We start from the raw sequence: 19593 nt of genomic DNA on the forward strand, positions 1-19593 counted from the left end.
TAAGTCAGTGATCACAACCAGTTGCTCGTAAGCAACATGTTGCGCACCAACCCCTTGGATGTTGCTCCCAGTTTTTCAAAGCAAGTGCTTATTTTTGAATTCCTGTTTTGTTTAAAAAAAAAAAACTGATTTACTGCCAAGCAGATCCTCGTGTAGGCTGCAGGTCCACATGGGGCTACCAAATGGCCAATCACAGCCCTTATTTTGCGCCACTAAGCTTGCCTGGTTGCCAACTTTTTTTACATCTGAATGTGGCTCGTCTGAATAAAATTTGGGGACCCCTGGTGTTAATTGTGATAACATTTTTTCATGACAATTAAACATATCCAGTGTCCAAATATTTGCATATGTTTTATATCTGTCTCTATCAGAAAGATCATTTTATTGCCAGCATGGCTTGTTTCCTGCATTACATTAACACAGACAATGTCAATTCCAGCAAATTACTATGCTTCCAGTATTTACTGAGATCCGCCGCAGCAATTGAAAAATTGGAGGGAGTTGTTGGGAAGCATAAGCTGTGAAGCTAATAAGGACTAACACAAACACATGGGATGTTAAGCAGGAGTCAGAAATAAAATAAAGGAGATATGGAGCTGCATGCAGCGCAAAGCCAGCCAAACATAAAGAAATAGAAAGGTACAGAAGAGTGTATGTTGTCACTATAAGTGCCCTTTAACACTTCAGTGTATTCCATACACAGCAGGCTCTGGCAATTTCTATTTGTCGCCACAGTTCAGAACCATTTTAGCATAAGAGCTAATGGATACGCTTTAAATGAATTCCAGCGATTTTGAGGCATAAACACAAAAAAGTGTAGAAATTGTGACATAATGAGCGCTTACTGCTGGGATAAGTGCAGTTTATGTTCTTTGTTTCTCAAATGTACAGCAAGTTAATGAGATGCAAATGCTGGGTGAAAGTTGGTTTTTCTGCCACACAAGGGAGTACAAGTCATTTGCTGAAAATGACAGATATTGTTCTGCATTTTGTTCATTGTGTTATTTATTTCAAGAGGTATAGTTACATTTAGCTGTATGAGACCAGAAGCATATGCCCCCAAAGCTCCCCCAATATCTTCCCTAGGCAAACACGCTCCTCTGGGTCTCATATAAAAATGGCTGCATGTATGAGTGCTGTATTTGGATTATTTCTTAGGGCTTATGATATGCTTTAAATAGCATTTAAATGCAATCATGCCCATACAATGTCATTTAATATTTGGTTTAATGTCTGTTTTTCAAGAACATTAATTACTAATATTTTCATGTCTCGATGTACTAAGATTTAATATGTTGTGTTCACAAACAATACTCAAAATAATAATATAAAAGAGGCACAAACAGATGCTAATCATGTCTGTTATGCAAACCCAAACAGATACCAAAGATGTCTGCTAGCCACTATATTTGTACATAAACACCTCATTCCAAATTGCCCTGGAGGTATATTGCCAGATGCCATCCATTCATGCTTAGCATAAGAATAGTGGGAAAGTCCAGGTACCCAGTATTGTAGATCACAGAAATATCTGTGCAACCTCAGCAAATAAAGCCTATAACTAAAGGTCTGGCCACACGAGAAGATTCGGTGAGATTAGTCGCCAGTCGACAAATCTCCTCTTCGTCGCAGTCACTAATCTCCCCGATCTGCCTTTCCCTGCCTTCCGCTGGCTAAAATGTAAATCGCCTGGAGTCAGGCACACGGATCGCTTCGTTTTCCGAAGTCGCCCGTAAATGCCTCACGAGGAAACTTCGAGCGACTTTGGAAAATGAAGCGATCCGTGTGCCTGCCCCCAGGTGATTTACATTTTAGCCGTCGGAAGGCAGGGGAAGGCAGATCGGGGAGATTAGTCACTGCGAAGAAGAAGAGATTTGTTGCCTGTCGACTAATCTTCCCGAATCTGCCCGTGTGGCCAGACCCTAAGTGGCTTTAAGGAGATTTTATTTTTTAATGTAAACTGAGATTTTTTTACTTTACATTTGTGGCCCCATGATTTTTCCAGTGTGACTGAAGCCCCTTTTAAGTGTATTGCTGTTGGTTTATTCCAACTCCTGAGCTGAGGGTCTGGTGCAACTAGACCACCGTTTCAACTTAGTGAGTGTACCCATATCAGCTATTTCTGGCACCTTTTTCAGTTTTTTATTTCAATTTACAACCTCAGGCCACAAATAGAAATCTAGACTAGGGTATGAATAGGCAGTCTTACCAAGGGCTAATTAGAAGAGCAGATACTGTAGCCAAGCTGTATTGAATAAAGCCCCTATTACACAAAGATAAACATATTGTGGACCTAGAGACACATTCAGTTGGGCAAACAAACAGACAGAAAGTGGCTGGAGAATGGACAGCTGGAATGGCAGAGATAATTCTTCATCTAACAACATCGAGAGCTCTGGGCTTCTTTCTAGCTTTTGATCCTATTGCTTATATTGGGGCTTCTCAGTGAGTTTAGCTAAACTAAGGTTGGTCCCAACAGTCTTATTAATCTCCCACAGTCCTTCGTGTGTTATAATTGCCCTTGAACTGATCCCTATATATAGTACACTGTAAATTCAAAAAGTTCTACCTAAATTCTGTATCCCTCTGTTTACCCTGCAGGCTACATGTACATTTTTTCCTTAAGGCACATTTAACATTTTTAATTCTAAATTCTTTTTCCCATCATCCCTAGTTAAAAGCCAAAATCATGATCCTGATTAATTAACTATATCTGTATTTTCTAACTGAATAAATAAGCTAGAAATAATGGGCTTCAAGCTGTATTCAGTAGATTCTCGCTTGGAATGAAATATGTATTTTATGGATGGAGACATATTTCCTGGATTAATGAGTAACTGGTGATTGACTGAGCTAAGCATGGGATACATAATGCAGTACTTTGTGACATGTCTCTAGGTGCTCTAAAGATAAACACATCAGCCTTCCAAACAGAAGACTTGTTGCTACGTGTAGCTGTAACAGACACCCACTGCCTCATTTATAAATACAATGGAATAACTGTCACTTTCCTAATTAGTATTATTGTTTGTGGATCCTTTGCAAAGCTCTGATTAAAATCACAAAAAATTAGGATCAAGAATTATGAATACCAATTCTGTCAATTCATTGCTTCCTTTCTTTGTAACTGAAAAGACATTGGCATAAACAGAAGCCAAACAAGCAAATAATAAGTGTTTATAAATGTGCATGTGTGTATGCATATACTCTTAATGCTGATAAGACTAGAGAATATTTGAGTGGATGAACTGCAGCGGATAGCTGCTGAATAATTTCTATTTAGGAAGGCAAAACACACATTCAAAGCTGACTCTACTTTCTCTTTGTAAATAAAACAATTTATCCTGAGTAATCAGTATGGCAGCTGGATTAGACTGTAAAACAGCCTTGTCTTGGTTTAAAGTTGTATCTTCTTATTTCCAGGTGGGACCGAAACATCGGATACAATGCTGTGTTACCAATAAAAAACACTTCTTTTATCACTAAATATTATGAATATTGATCCTGCACCTCTACTCTACCTAAGATTGAGTGCGGAGATATATATATATATATATATATATATATATAAAACAGGTGGTGCACTCATAACAAATATTATATATAAATAAATATCCTCCTTCCTTCTAGTCAATATAGTGTCATTTTTTTAAAAACTGGACTCATCCAGTCAAAAGAAAAAAAGGATGCAAATTGCCATGTTTTTACCTACAGTACAATAGTTTGAGTGCCGACCAGCACTCAAACGGATCCACAGGACCAGAGAAAATTAGTTAAACAATATTTTTATTTATACAAAGTTGAAATATGTATATCATCTTCATCCGCCCTACGCATTTCGCACCCACTCAGGGCACTCAGTCATGGGCTCTACAGTACCACATATTCCAACATGTCCAGAGTTATTGTGGTCACCACAAAATATTAAGTTACAATTTGCTTGGGATTTACCAATAGGGATCCGTATTGGTGTCATTCTGGTAAACCATATGTTTCTCTTACTGAATTTATGTGCAAATCACTTCTGGTGACATCATTAGCATTAAGTTATCAGTTGCTTGTGTAGGTTCATCATATTAAGAAAGTGGTTGCTGGAATTTTCCAAACCCCTCTTGGAATTCCAACCCTTGGAAACCCATTTTCACCCCAAATCTCACCCTAAATTGTATTAAAACTGTGCCTTTGGTGAATCTAGGACAGAAAGTCTTACCCTAACTGTCATACACCCCCATGTGAGCCATACACACAGTTTTGAGAACACTGCACTAAGGGACCCTGAAAGTGACACCCTGTGGAGGCAGGAGTTTCTGCATCTTGTATTTTACACTAGCATGCAATTACACAATTCATCTAAACTGGCAAACACCAGTGCTACAGTATATGCAAGCTGTAAGAAGTAAGTATTGGGGGTACCTTTGTTAATAATGTTTAAGTGCCAAGTTTTGCACTTACCCTTGTGTTTGTAAATACACCTTTATGAGTTTCACCCTTGTGCCATTCCTTCAATATATCTCTTAGGGCTGTCTGCTGGGAAATCCAGGAGTGATAAGTAAAGGGACTAATTAACAGATTTACTAATACTGAGGAATCTAGAGACTTTCCCAGTAGTTTTTGATATTTTTCCACATTGCAAAAGTCAGGAAGGTGTGAATGTGTTCAGCTGCTTTGGGCAGTTAAACTCTATCCTGTGTTATGCAACATTAGTGATAAGTGGCAGTTCTGAAGCCTAACACCCCACAGAATCCTCAAAAATGAATGAGCGTTAACAATCTGACCACATCTGTGCATTTGGGAGAGCACTGGTTATTGTGTGGGAGTGATTGCCAGATGGAAACAGCCAGTTATCTTGATTTGCCAAACCAGAATAGAGAATAGAGTGCCTGGCCGATTGGTCAGGTCAGTGAATTCTATAAATCCACTTGTAGAACCCCTATAACACAATATGTGATCCACACGGTGATCAGATATCCTGGCAGTATCCCATGGAAAACAGGATCCAGTGATTACAAGCACTATACCAGGAAAGTAAAGCTATCCATACACAGGCAGATTTAAGATGCTGATTCAGACCAAGTCATTGGCTTTTCTGCTCGTGTTTGGGCCCTTTCCAACACTCTTCATAACTAGGGTTGCCAACTTTTTTATCTGGCAAAAAATCAACCCATTGTTGAGATCCTCTTCTGATGGACATGCAAAAGCCTCTGTTATGATCCCATTCTTGAATTGGGACAAAATGATAATTTCAGCCCCAATTTGGCCCTGCACATAGGTAGACAAACCGGGTTTCACCAAATTGGATCTTAATGTGTCTGGCCATCTTACAATTAAAGGGGGATCTAAACCCAAAAACTTAATTGATGTGAACTGAATCAGAGTGCTTCTGGAAATTACATTCATATATTTTAGGCTGCTAAAACCAGGCTTTTGGCTGAACTGGAAGTCAGCAACCAAAGGGTTAACTGAATCCTGGAAATGCATAGTTTGTGTCACTGACACTCTGGGCCTTCAAAGAGAGCTGTTGAGCCAAGCCAGCCTAGCAATATAAAACTGATACAACTGCTTATATCTCAGAAAAACTAAAAACAGAGATCAGACTACTCTGAACAAGTTTATACCAGTTCACAGGAGTTTTCATGAGATAAACCAGAAGACTTTTTTTCCTCATTGGAATGCAGCTCACTTAAAGGCAAAACAAAATATAATCCTCAACTGTACAACTGAATGCAAAATATGTTCCAACTGACTAAATTGCACAATTAGAAGGTGTGTGAAAATTGATTATGGGAATATATGGGAAAATGAATGAAAGCCATAGCCACCATACCTATGTGCTTGTGTATCCCTTTGGTTTCAAGGTGGAGGAAGTTAAATTGAATCAGCTGATCCTGCTGTAGGCATTATATCTATATCCACTGGTTTCTATAAAGCCCTGCTGAGGAATACACTCTTGAGTCACTTCTGCTGTGATGTTTGACACGTAACTAACCAGTTGGCTGTGCGCCTCACTCCGTACAACTAAAAAGCTCCTATCTATGAAGCAGGTACAAAAGAAAGTGAGAAGGCCCTGCCTACAGGCTCAGGTTTCTATCAGAAAGCACTCACACAAACACAAGGGAAATAACTGAAATCCAAGCGGTAACACAAGTTTACATGAGCCAGTATTGACAAAGAACCAGGCAACAGCATAAGCAAAGGCAAACTCCCTCAGGCACCAAGCACTGCTGGAGCCACTTATTCCCAATTCCGTATACTGGCATTTATCGTTCACTTGCTGCCATTTTCCCAAGATACCAATACTTTAGGGTGTGGAATGAAAGCTTTTTTAAAAAATAAAAGTAGAATAGCAGCAGTCTTTTAGCACTGAATAAGATGAAGACTTAACACTGGAGGTGACCATTAACAATAACATACAGGAGTCAGTTTTCCACAGAGATTACATTAGTAGTTACTATACTGCTATAATTAAACTATAACAACATATTATTTACTAATAATTAAACCTGTACATTTTATATAGACACCAAAATGCTAATGATAGTCCGTTTGCCTAATAAGATAAGGTTATTTTGAACCTCATCAACATAATTAGCAGTGAAATTTACAATAGCAAACCCACAGCCCCTAGTCCATTCTCTATAGATTAATCCCTATTATATATATATTATTATATATCCCTATTATTATAGTTAGGATCAAGCACACGGTACTGTTTTATTATTACAGAAAAAAAGTAAATCATTTTTACAAAGGTGAATTATTTGTTTACAATGGAGTCTTTAGAAGATGGCCTTCCCATGATTTGGAGATTTCTGGATAACAGGTTTCCAGTTAACAGATCCCATAACTGTAGTAACTATAATGCTAATATATATATATATATATATATATATATATATATATATATATATACACCCCCTACATGAGCAAGAGGGACTGCATGCAGTTATTCAATGTCATTTGGCTGCAAATTGGGTGGTGGAAGGAAACAACAAACCATAGTTTATCACTGGGGCTCATTTATCAACACTGGGCAAATTTGCCCATGGGCAGCTACCTATAGCAACCAATCAGTGATTAGCTTTTTAAAGCCAGCTGCAAGTAGGACCATGAATGCAGCAATTTGATTGGTTGCCATGGGTTACTGCCCATGGGCAATTTGCCCAGTGTTGATAAATGACCCCCAGAGTCTGCATATTTACATCAATCCCCAAACAAATTTTACTTTTTAACAAGGGGCTCTTGAATCCTTGCATTGTGCTCCACACAACATTGTAGTACTTGTATACTTGCAATTAATATACCTACTGGCACAGTTGGAACAATTCTGGGTGTCTTCATGATTGTGTCTGACTCACTGGAACAGAATGTGTTGCTTTGCTTTTTATTGCTTATCACACACAGATCCAGAGTGCTACTATCCAGTTCTTGTTTCTTTTCTATTTAGTCTATTTTTGTTTCATCTGGAAGCACCATCCGCAGATGGAAAAATCATCTTTGGTGAGGGTTAGGGTGCTTCCATTTAGTGACCTCCAGGAATACACAATGCATTGCTCCTATAGCACAGAATAGGAACAGATTGATACCAACTGGCCCATTGTACTGTACAAGTATGGGTTCTATTAGCTGCAAACCTGAAAGGCTGTCTCCCATAGACTCCATTTTATCCAAATAATCCAAATTTTTTAAAAATGATGTCCTTTTTCTGTTTAAAAATAAACTATTACCTTGTACTTGATCCAGACTAAGATATAATGAATCCTTATTGGAAGAAAAAACAGCCTATTGGGTTTATTTTATGTTTACATGATTTTCTAGTTGAGTAAGGTATAAAGATCCAAATTATGTAAAGTTCTGTTATCTGGAAAGCTCCAGGTCCCAAGAATTCTGTATAACAGGTCTTATATCAGTGGGTTTTGATGTTTAACTCTCTGCCTGAACAAGGCATTTCAATTTACATCCTCCATGTACCACATAACAAGTGTTCACAAGTATCCACTGCTAAGTATACTGTGCACTGTGGTTGTTGGCTTCCTCTCGCTATGAATGTATTTTATTAATTTCTCCCTATCAATAAAAGTTGCTCTTTCAGGGCAATACAGCTGTCATATATTCTGACAATCTAAAGTTTTACATTCTCCAACCATCCAGAGAAAATCAGCTTAAAGGCCTGTTGTGTAATGTTAAATAATTTATGTATATATCAGGCACGGGTACTTTCCTATTAAGCTCCATCTGTCATTGTTAAATTATCAGTTTTTATGAATTACTATTTCTTTGAATAGATTTTAATTAAAACCATGAAATACAGACACTTACATACATTGCTTAATCGTTTTTTGAATGCTTATAAGCAATATATATATATATATATCTTTTTTTTTTGTCATTTTTCTGGGTTATAGATTTAAGAAGCATATCTGCATTAACATTGATATGCTAATGCTTCCTCAATCTGGCAGATTAAAAATGAGTTAAAGTAAAGATACATTGCGCATTAATTAAAGAAACTATTGTTCATTTTCAGTCGTGATCTTTGGGACTGCATGCCGTTATTATGAAAGCATTCAGCGAATAAATTAGCATTTTTCATTTCAGAAATTAATTTTCGCCCATCATGCTGGGTTTTTATGCATGTAAAAGGCTAATTAATTAGTATAATTATTTATTAATATTGTACATGTTAAAGGATCAGCCAAATATCTGCACCTCAGTTTTATCAAATTTCTTCCCTATTTAAATCAATTTTCACAATTCATTCTGAACCTAGTAGCCTATTCAGTATAGTCCCTAATCTTGTTTAATTGTTGGACAGTACAAACTGTAAAGTATTCAGCCACAGTAAAATTCACACCTCACTATTTCAAGATGAAGTAGATCTACAGTATTTGCTTGTTTAGAAGCATAAAATATTGCCATCAGTAAATATTTGCATTAGACTCTATTCTATGTGGTGCCGGCAGTTTTGCTGAGGACCCATTAAACTTTAGGAAACAAAACTATTTTATAATGAAAACTAGTTGTGCTCAGCATTAAACAAAATAAAAGTTTATGCCTTCATTCATTGTCTAGCACAATAATTATTTATATATCACTATGTAAATATTTTATTAAAACCAATGAGATCTGCAAGCCCATGGATCCCATTACAGACCATAACTTAAAAACAGTGTTGTTTTAATAACAATTAACCAAATAATATGCTGCATCCCTCTAAGACCTACTGATTATGCCCCTGGGGAAATCTTCCCTAAATGATATTAGTTAGAATTAATAGTGGACATCAGTTGTAATAAATTATTCCTGTTATTCTTGGTTCAGGGGCTGCAGTGTAATGTCAGGGTGATCTGGAACATGTAACATAGTCCTGACCCCCCCAAAAATATTTTTGCCAAAAATACAGAATTTTTCATCACAAACTGATTGCATGCAAAGTAACATCTCAAAGGCAATGACTCCACTGTACTTTATGTTGGAAAAAGGTGCTTTACATTATGCTGTTGTTTTCTCGTAGTGCTTCAGCATTTCTCTTCTTCTTAATAATAATGTACAACATTGGCTGCAGAATGCAGAAGGTATTGCTTGTTGTCTGCACCCTAATTATTTGTATATACACACATATATATATATACACACACACACACACATACACACATACATATATACATATATATACATATACATATATATACATATATACATACATACATATATATGTACACACACACACACACACACACACACACATATATATATATATATATATATATATATATATATATATATATATATATATATATATATATATATATATATATATATATATATATATACACATACACACACACACACACACACACAGGTATGGGACCCGTTGACATATTTTAATTTTGAAGTCTAAAAACAGATTTACTTTGACCTATTCTTAAACTTCACTGTCTTGTGCTGAGTTGTGTTCTACTTTTAAATTGCAGTAATAGACGGCACCAATCATCAATTTGTTGTCTTAAAATGCCTTTATTGGGACATAGGCTCTGACCCCAAACAGCAATTTGAATTGATGAACGGATTGAGGCTGGAAACCGTTGGACGTGCATCATACTAAAGTTTTTTTGGAGGTGAGGGTGCTGACTGTGTAAATTGTGAAACTGATTGTGTTCTACTTTTAGCAAGGGTAGTCATTTGTCAGGTATAAATAACATTATAGTTTCTATAAAAAGCAACATAATTTCTTGCAATGTGGTGCAACTCATTTGGGACTTTTTTGCTACATCTAAATATATATACAGGTATGGGACCTGTTATCCAGTATGCCTGGGACCTTGAATTTTCCAGATAATGGATCCTTCCTAATTTGGATCTTCATACCTTAAGTCTATTAGAAAATCATGGAAACATTAAATAAACCCAATAGGCTGGTTTTGCTTCCAATAAAGATTAATTATATCTTAGTTTGGATCAAGTACAAGGTACTGGTTTATTATTACAGAGGAAAAGGAAATCATTTTTAAAAATCTGGATTATTTGGATGAAAAGGAGTCTATGGGAGATGGCCTTTCTGTAATTCTGAGATTTCTGGATAACGGGTTTCCGATAACGGATCCCTTACCTATTATCTTTTCTGTTGAAATGTTTTGGATCATGTCTGGCCCTTATAAAAGGATCTTATATTGATATGAACTGGCAGACTCTCTGTGGTGCTTTAGACCCTCCCTGGAACTAATTCATGTAACACTAGTGCTCTGTGTTGTAGTTTTTTTCAGTAATGAGCCATTCCTCTCAGGCAGATTAACGAAATGAGGAGCATGCGTTCCAGAACATATTGTAAGCTAGTTGTGCACCTGTGATCCAAGAAGCCCTTAATACTTTCATGTGCAAAAGATAAAAAAGAGACAGTACAAATAGTAAAGCAAGTAACTTACCATTACGCCATCATAATTTCTCACCTATGATGGCTTCTTTAAACCATTACTTTCAACCATTCATGTTCTCCTCTGAAATTACATTTAAAATCCAAATTGAATTCTCCGTAGGGGAAAAAAAACGTAAATTCCAAACAATGATGCAGTCAGTTCACAACTTCACAAAACCTTCACCAAATGAGAATTTCAGTCAAGCAAACTAAAAAGGAAGGTAGTACTGCGGGGAATCAATTACCCTGAATTACTTTAGTCCACAAGTTGAATGAAACAGAATCACTGTATGTATTTTCCTTTGCACTGTAGGTCACATTCAAAGCATCTACAGAATGCATTTATTCCTCGTTTACTTAGATGCACTTATTTTGATTTCAGCAATTGTAGCTTGAAAGCTTAGCAGAACACATAAGAATGTAAGGAACACTCCCCAGATGATCATTTTATGGCAAAAATGTGTCCGTATGAGACTACTTTCTATTCCTGATTATTATTTACTAGGGTTTATACCATAAGACATTTAGGAAAAAGCTTGAGCATTAGACCACATGCTTCTTAAAAACAATAATAAGCCTTTTCCTATAGTGATTAAATAGACATTGGTTTGTAAGTTATTTACTTTGAATACTATAGTCAGTATGCAGTTTAAGGAAGCCGCTAGAGAACTTTTATATTATGGGCATGTTAAAGGGACAATGGATGTTTTGGTATTCATATATGCATGGAATCAATCTAGGTTTTTAGCTGCATCAAGTGACCCTTACAGCCATTCTGTATAAACAAGGCAGCCAGCCGGGAACAGTAGGTTTATTAGGAGGAAGACGATCTTCAGAATCTTACTAGGTTCTCTCTATATTCCAAAAGAGCAATTATCTACAACCACTTAAGTCTGCCGGGCAAAGACAGACTAAGCAATGACCCAAAAGCATATAGTCAAGTTGCACCAATTCAGGTGCCAGAGGAAGCAAGAAACACCACACTTTCCACTCCAGACAGTACAGGATCACTCATATGTACTGACATATTTGGGACTGTCAAGTCTAAAAGATTAACTCTGATCAGATTATCATCAATTGATTTTCCTGTGACTTTTTAGCAAAACGAGAGTTGACACCACAACACAAGCTTCTACTGCTACTGCACATATCCCTTATTCATCTGCACAGTATTAATGGTATTGCCAACCAATATGATTTACGCCATACTAATGAGCAAGGAAGAGCCAGGTTATGAGCAGTTAGAGAAGATCTTGCTGCATTGAGTCTTCCTGAAACATTCTTCTTTGAGAGCATTTGCCCCTTTGGCTAGATAATCTGTCTCTCTGAACATAATATATTTGCAATTCTTATTTTGGCAACAGGGATTTTATTAAAAACAAATTAAACCACCCCTTTAATTTCATGGAGACTCATTGTTAACAGAAACTGGAAGGTTGCAAATATGGTTTACATTATATAATGATTTTGCTAACATGCCATGTATCTGCATGGACAAATAGAGGGTGGAAAGTAGATGCATATTACAGGAAGCAGTAGTGGAGGCCTAGAAGTAGTAGAAGTAACAATGATTGCACTGTTAACACTTGAAAGAGAGGTTTACTATTCAAGGTTCTCCTGTCACATTTACAAGGAAAAATATCACAGTGCAAAATAGCCAAATCATTTGTAGCTTACAGGCTGTAGGTCTCTTTTAAAGGAACACTAACACCAAAAAATTAAAGTGTTTTAAAGTAATGAAAATATCATGTACTATTTCTCTGCACTGGTAAAACAGACCTGTTTGCTTCAGAAACACTACTCTAGTTCATATAAACAAGCTGCTGTGTAATTGAAAAATGGCAACACGGCACAGGATAAATAATGGATAACAGATAACATTATGTTCTACAGAGTTTATCTGCTATCTGCTTTGTAACTTGAGATTTTTCTTCTTTGAATGGCTGCCCCCATCGCTACACAGCAGCTTATTTATATAAACAATAGTAGTGTTTCTGAAGCAAACACGGCAGTTTTACCAGTACAGGGCAACACTGCATTATATTTGTATTACACTTTTATTTTTTATGTTACTGTTCCTTTAAGCATTGTCCTGCTCAATGGGTTGCTTCTTACTTATTTCGCGAGGGTGTTTTATTTAATAGATAGGGCAGAAAAAGAGCAAGTAAGAAAAAAAATTTGAACCAAAACAACCTTTTTTCATATTACAGATTTTATTACATATTTCTGTATTTTTTCAGATATTCTTTCGTTCGGTTATGAAGCAATATTAACATTTGACAATTACCCAAGATGTGTCCTGAGAGAGACATAAACAGAGGCTTGGCATTTGGTCATTAAGCCTTTAGAACTATATTGCAAACATAAAGTTGGCACTGTATGAAGCCCAAGGTCACTGGAAGGGCATTTTTTTACCATTATAATTGAAATACCAGCTAAAGCAGAACATCTGCCCTGGAGAGCGGAAAATGTAAACAATGTACTAGGAGAAAATGGATAAAATTGGATTTCGTTGACATAACTAAATAGACTTCGAAAAAGTGAACACTATGTTCCAAGTGGAGAGAATTTTGTTTACATAGCAAATACATTATTTCTAAAAGTAGACTTCTGCTTACTTACAATAGGCAAGATTCAATTCAATGCGGCACAAAGAAAAGATGTGTTTACCTGCAATAAATAATGTGCTATTGTACCTAATTCAATTCATTACTATATGGAATTTAGTGAATGTGAAAAATATTCAATTTAGCGGTGCTGTGTTATCACAGTTTGCGATTTAGTCTTCCATTTTGTGTTATTGCTCTTTTTTTGCAAATCATGTCGCAACTTAACATGAGGAATTCAACCTCCGTTTAGAATCGCATAAATACAACATATGTCAAGTTCCTAACTTTTTCATTTGTTGGATGAAAAATATCTTCTGGTTATCCTCTAAAATGTAACACTTTTATTGGCTCATCCCAACCAATCAAAGCTTATTACGCATACACCACACCCAGACATAGCAACCCTATAAAAAGGAGTTGCTGTTCTGGAAGATTCATGGGACCGCCTTTGCCCTCCATGCTTTAGGTGCTTTTGTGCTCCAAGTCCGCTATTTCAGGTATGTTTTGCCTTCTAAGTATACATCGCAGGGCCCCATACGACAAAATTTCCTGGGCCCCCTGGGCTGCTCCCACCGCGAGTACCACCTACAGGTCCGCCCCCCACCACAAAGTAAAAAAACAAAAAAACTATATTGGTGGGTAGGGTTCCCACATGTTAATAAAAAATAAAAAGATATTGGTGGTCAGGGCCCCCCATAAAAAAAACATTTGTGGCCAGGGCCTCCCCCATTAAAAAATATTGGTGGCTAGGACCCCACATGTGAAAAAAAAAATTGGTTGCCAGGGCCCCCTCCCCCACATTATGAGAAAATTGGTGGCCAGGGACCCTTAAACGTCCATGCGTGGCGTGGCCGGCCCCCCCTAACCATCGGGGCCCCCTACAACTCTCCCCCCTGTCCCCCCCTGATCGCTGCCCTGCATGTGCATTCTAACAGCCCACAAGACAACCATGAACAAGGAGCTCTTCAAGCCAAGTCAATCCACCAAGGTCAGAAGACAACATCCAGTAAGACCACACGAATGTCCGGTGGATGATGATGATGATGATAGGCAACGAGGCTGCAGGTTTAGCTCTGAAGAAAATGTTGCACTACTCACAGCTATCATCGAAAGATATAATGATCTTTTTGGAACTGGCAAGAGTATGCAGTGTGATATAAACTACAGCAAATGAAAAATAGCATGTTCATAGATGAGGCAGCATGACTTTTGTAAACTAACCAATCAGAATTTCATGTGTGATAGCATTTTAAATGAACTTACAAGAGAAGTGTGAACAAATGATTTTCTGCCGGACCTGGTTTCCATGTTGATCTGCATCTGCAGGATGAACAGGAGGATTTTCATGTTGTTGATCACCTTCAATAGCTTCAGGTAACTGGAGATTCCCCATGTCCACTGCATTATTATGTAAAATGCAGGCTGCTAAAATGATACCGCATACTTCCCTAGTGGAATACTTCATAACACCCCCTAAATGGTCCAAAAGCTCAACAAATTTCTCCCTTTGAAATCTTCATCTTCATCCATTTTCAAACAGGGCTGTATGAGTGTTTAGTAGTAACACCCCTCACAACCTCATATAGACAAAGGGACTACACACTAAGGATGGAGTTTGACCATGAATGGTGTAAAAAATTGCATAATCTGTGAACAGTTAGGCAAATTTCAGATGACCTTATTTCTATGGCAATAAAATGTAATCTTTAATATATGTTCGAAATTTAAATTTTTCAAACTCAAATCTCGAGCTTCAGCAAATGAAAAAAATCTAAAAAACTGGAATGAAACATGTTAAAAACAAATTGAATTTCTTCAAAATTCATTGGAGAAGTGTATCTGAGCATTCAAGCAATTAACCCATTCATGTTTTTACTTAAGTGTAAGAATTTAAGTGATCATGGAAGAAGTCACTCAAATGTGGTCACAGATTTGTTTTTCAGGAATTCTGTTTTTTAAAAAAATTGGCCTCCCCAAATCCAGCGAAATCCAAAATCTGATCCAAGTCTAAATTGTGGATTGTGTGCATTCCTATTTAAAAGGTAATAGTTAATAATCTGAACAAATCAATAAAGCTCATAGTAGCTGAATATTAAGCCCTTATGACACACTTCTTTTTAGATGGCAAACTACAAACATAATTTTGAAGTATAAGAAGCACTGAGCATGCAGGTTGAGTAACAGTGAGAAATGGATTTTCACGGGGTCTGGTAACCTTACTCTGTATTGTATTAAATCTAGACTTCAGGTACATTTGGACCAAACTAAACTTATTAATTTAAAAGAATCTAAATACCTGTAGTTATATTTATCAAAATGTACTAATTTGCTGGTGATGAAAGGACATCTGAAATACATTAAACTTTCTTTTATCACAGTACATTTAGGGGCAGATTTATCAAGAGTCGAATTTCGAAGTACAAAAAAACTTCGAAATTCGACCATCGAATTTAAAAACTTCGAATATCGAATTCGAAGATTATCGAATGGTTGAATATTCGAACGATTTTAACTTTGAATCGAAGTCGCAGTAAATTCGAAGTCGTAGTATCCTATTTGATGGTCGAAGTATCCAAAAAGTTACTTTAAAATTCGAACTTTTTTTACTTCGAAAATTCAATCGAACCTTAGTAAATCTGCCCCTTAATAAGGGCAATAAGGCATTCTACTGTTTCACTACATTTTACGTTTCTGCTCAGCCTAGTGACTTATCTTCAGAATTCATCACTTAGCAGTTACCACACCGGCACCCATCATTAGTGCTGGCACAGCAGTTACTCACATCATTAATTCTTGGCTCATCAAACATGGCTGATATGTCCTTAATGGCATAGTTAGGAAAATGTGAATCTGCAAAACTGCACGATGCCTTGCCTTATAAGCTTTTCACTAAGGGGCAGATTTCTTTTTTATTAAAAAACTTCGAAATTCGACCATCGAATTGGCCAAATTCGATAGTCGAACTTTTCTTTTTGGATTTTTTTGGCCGTTTTCGGTTGAATTAAAATCGTTCGATCGATCCTAGAAATCGTTCGAATCGAACAATTTTCAAAAAAAAAATACTTTGACTTTTTAAATTTTGCCTATAGGTTCTAGGAGGTCCCCATAGGCTAACATAGCAATTCGGCAGGTTTAAGGTGGCGAAGTGGCGAAGTGTCGAAGTTGAAGTTTTTTAAAGAGACAGTACTTCGATTTTCGAATGGTCGAATATTGTAAGTATTTTCAATTCGAATCAAAGTCGAATTTGGCCTATTCGATGGTCGAAGTACCCAAAAAATACTTCGCAATTCAAAGTTTTTTCATTCAAAAATTCACTTTGACCCTTAGTAAATGTGCCCCTAAATGTATTTCTACCAAAATAAATCTTGTTCTTCATATGGTTAAATTTATTAAATATATATATTTTCAAATGACTTTAAAATCAAGTTTGCAAATACAGGGATAGGATCCATTATCTGGAAACCCATTATCCAGAATGATCTCCCTTAGACTCCATTTTAATCAAAAAATTAAAGTGTTCAAAAATAATTTCCTTTTTCTCTGTAATAATAAAACAGTACCTTGTACTTGATCCAAACTAAGATATAATTAATCTTTATTGCTGGCAAAACAATCCTGTGTTTAATCAGTATCTAAATTATTTTTTAGTAGACTTAAGGTATGGAGATCCAAATTATAGAGTGATCCCTTATCCTGAAAACACCATGCTTCAGTCATTTTTGTTGATTTGTTACTTATGCACTGTAAATATAAATAGCGGTGTAGGAGGATAGACAACTTGTTATGGGTTATGGCCTCTCTCAAACACACTCAACAGTGAGTGCTCAGAAATTGAATATATCATTTTTAACCAGTCATCCAATATTGCAATGCTCATCGTTTCTGTGAACTATCATAGCTCTTTGATGTACACATAGACATGGAGTCACTGGAGTGTTTATTCAAACAATTTCTGCAGGTCAGTGCATTTTTTATTTTCCATATTATGACATAAATTCCTTTCAAAGGTATGGACTTCTTTTTCAACCTAGAAGTATATCCCACACACATTTGCTACATGTTTTTTGGCTTTTAGCCCTGTATTGAAGGTCTGCAAATTTTTGCTAAAGGGATTTTGTCATGATTTTTATGGTGTCATTTTTATTTCTAAATGACATTGTTTACACTACAAATAATTCACTCTAGCACATAAAATGTCATTCCTGAACCAGCAAGTGTATTTTTTTTTTTAATTCATAATATTGGTATGTACGCAGCCATCTCAGGTCATTTTGCCTGGTCATGTGATTTCAGAAAGAGCCAGCACTTTAGGGGGCAGATTTACTAAAGGGTGAAGTGACTCACGCTGGTGAAGATTCCCCAGTGTTACCGTTTTCAGGGACTTTGCCGATTTACTAAAGGGTGCAGGTGTTACTTCGCTAGCGAAGGAGATAGACGCTAGTGGTGATTTGCACTCTATCGCCAAGTGAATTCTCACTCTGGCGAATAGACGTTACCCTGCAAATTTACTAAGATGCGAATTTTACTGAATGTTACCTCTTTCGCCAGACTTGCCTTCGCCAGCTCAGACCAGGCGAAGTGTACTGGAGTACATAGATCTTCCTCATTCTTCTGTTACTTACATCATATTTTTTAGTGGAAAAAGTCCAAAAAAACGCTGGCAATTTTCCCTTTTTTAGTGAGAGCCTGCAAAAGTCCTTTTTATCAGAGCACAAATCACATTACTGGGGGCAGCTAGGAAACTGACAACTGACAATATGTCTAGCCCCATGTCAGATTTCAAACTTAAATATAAAAAAATCTTTTTGCTCTTTTGAGAAACGGATTTTAGTGCAGAATTTTTTTTTTGAAAAAAAAACCCATGTTTTTCCATAACAGTATCCCTTTAATTAAGCAAATAAATCCTATATGAACCTCACAAAGGAAGAGCAAGAAGCAATAAAAACTTAAAAGCAGACCCCAATCTGAATATTAAATCAGTGTATATGGATGGAGAAATAGCACCGTCGTATTTTACATAGTCTCTAGCTCAACTGGGTGATACTAACACCTACAGGAAACTTGCCTTCAATCCTACAGCACAATGCAAATCTCATTTTCTAAATCACTGAGGTCCCAACAAAAACCTTCAATCTATATCATACCAAGGATATACAAATCCATGGACTGACCACCATGATGTTTCAGGAATAGATTAAATGTTGCAGTCAATGACTCCTTTTTGGACTATTTTATGCAGCCTCTAGTCAAATAAATTGACTCATACTTGCAGGGCAGTTAAACCAGATGTTAGAATATATTTTTAAACTTTGACTAATAAAGACAACATTTTTTAACTTATCCTTTTGGCCCTGTGGATTCCTCTGAGTGCCGGACAGCCCTGCTTTTCTTGTTTGTTTATTGCAGTTAAATCACATACAAGAATGAACTATTCCCAAAGGGGCACTGTTGGTGACAAGGGGTATCTTTACTTAGGGCAATGGAATCCAAAATATGTCTTTCTACTCCAAATTTCCCAAACTACAATGCTTTAATAAAGTTAGCCTTTGTAATAAAATGTTATGGAAATTCAGAAAAAAATCAACTCAATGTTTTTATTTTGATTTAACTTACCTTCCACGTCTCATTAGGTACCAATTTTTGTAAACAATGTGTGCTATGTATTGATCCCAAAATCAAAATAATGCAAACATCCACGAATGGATGGATTTATTTTCTGTTTCGCTTCAGTTTAAGCTTTTCCTTTTGTTAATCTCTCAACCTTAATTAGTGTTATCAACTCTATATTGTACACTATGTCTATATGATCATTTATTTACTTGCACTGGGGATAGACTTGTTAATGATGGTTTCCATAGTCACAAGTTGGAATAAATAATTAATATTGTATGTTTTCAAAATGTCATAGCAGTATTTTGTTCTAGTATACTATTCTGTTCATACTTGCACCCTGGGATTGGGATTGATATAGAAGAGCTCTTGATCTTTCACATCAGTTGTGTCATAAATTTTCCGGTCTTTAAAGTTCTTCTTTTTTTTTTAGACTTGGTTGTTGTTTTAAATAAAAGTCAAAAC

The 19593-nt window shown here is 36.4% G+C and overlaps 1 protein-coding gene across 1 annotated transcript in view; it reads right to left on the reverse strand.

Annotated features, from left to right (window-relative positions):
* The window catches only part of LOC108708387, a 40541-nt gene extending 34482 nt beyond the window's left edge, over positions 1–6059 (reverse strand). Inside the window, exon 1 of the mRNA XM_018247042.2 lies at positions 5825–6059. The gene's annotated coding sequence lies outside the window, so the exon portion shown is untranslated. The remainder of the gene's footprint in view (positions 1–5824) is intronic.
* Between the last annotated feature and the right edge of the window lie 13534 nt (positions 6060–19593).

Source organism: Xenopus laevis, chromosome 2L (genome assembly GCF_017654675.1).
Source record: "Xenopus laevis strain J_2021 chromosome 2L, Xenopus_laevis_v10.1, whole genome shotgun sequence".
NCBI classification, from domain to species: domain Eukaryota; kingdom Metazoa; phylum Chordata; class Amphibia; order Anura; family Pipidae; genus Xenopus; species Xenopus laevis.